Here is a 1,195-nt window from a genome sequence, read left to right on the forward strand (position 1 = left end):
AGCGTCAATCTTTTTGTCGTTCAGTATCGTCGCTCAATCCCTGGAGCGATTTGCGAAGGGTACCGGGCTCCGATGGGCTTCGGAGCTCCCTCCAATGAACCGCGATGCCAGCGTACGGAGGGTTACAGTGGACAACAAGCGTCCCCATTTATGACTGCGGCTCCCATGAATGCCCCACCCAGACAAGCGTCAATGCAGAACTTCAGCAATGACCCTTTTGCCACTCTATCGTAGTTAGCACGAAGCAGCGATCGAACAGAGGAAGTCTTAAAGAAAACGAATCGGAACGCATTACATGAGAAATGAAGTTGAGCTTCGAAGGAGCAACGTACTCATGAGAAATGAAGTTGAGCTTCGAAGGAGCAACGTGTCAGAGTCTGGGATCTAGAAACCTAGAGGTTGACCCCATCGACACCGACATCATGCTGCCTCCACGACGTCGACAGGACATTTGCTCGCGGCTTCTGAGCTATCTATTTAACTGGTGACCTGACTATCCTCTCCCGACTATGGCATTGTTATTTATCGGGAACCCTCCCTTAGCATAAATAATGGCATTGGACAGCTAGTGCCAATACATACCGTGGCATGTACAGTGAGCAAACAATAAATAAGAGCATAATGTAGAGCGATCTAGCATCATTTTAAAAATGCACAACCTGTCGAAATCACACGGTTTCCGTGCCTACTTTGTCCGAAATGAAGAGTGAGCGCTCCGTGATGAATAGCATAATGATGAAGAAATCTTTTTATACATAATGGTAGATTGGCTTTTTAGCAAATTGATTATTTATTGCATTCGTAAAGTCGACGAAATAAATACATTTCGGATTGCAAAAGAGATTTTTGCGTGCTACCTGATGGTAGCTTTATTTCGATACAAACATTCGCCAACATGAATAGATAACATAAAAATGGTAGTCGCTCGAAAGTATCTTCGTATTTTTGTCGTGAAGCACCTTACCTTACCTTCCCTTCCCTTCCCTTCCCTTCCCTTACCTTACCTTACACATTACCTTACCTTACCTTACCTTACCTTACCTTACCTTACCTTACCTTACCTTACCTTACCTTACCTTACCTTACCTTACCTTACCTTACCTTACCTTACCTTACCTTACCTTACCTTCCCTTACCTTACCTTACCTTACCTTCCCTTACCTTACCTTCCCTTACCTTCCCTCCCTTCCCTGAA

The sequence above is a fragment of the Phytophthora infestans genome, genomic scaffold (genome assembly GCF_000142945.1).
Source record: "Phytophthora infestans T30-4 supercont1.32 genomic scaffold, whole genome shotgun sequence".
Taxonomy (NCBI): Eukaryota; Oomycota; class Peronosporomycetes; order Peronosporales; family Peronosporaceae; genus Phytophthora; species Phytophthora infestans.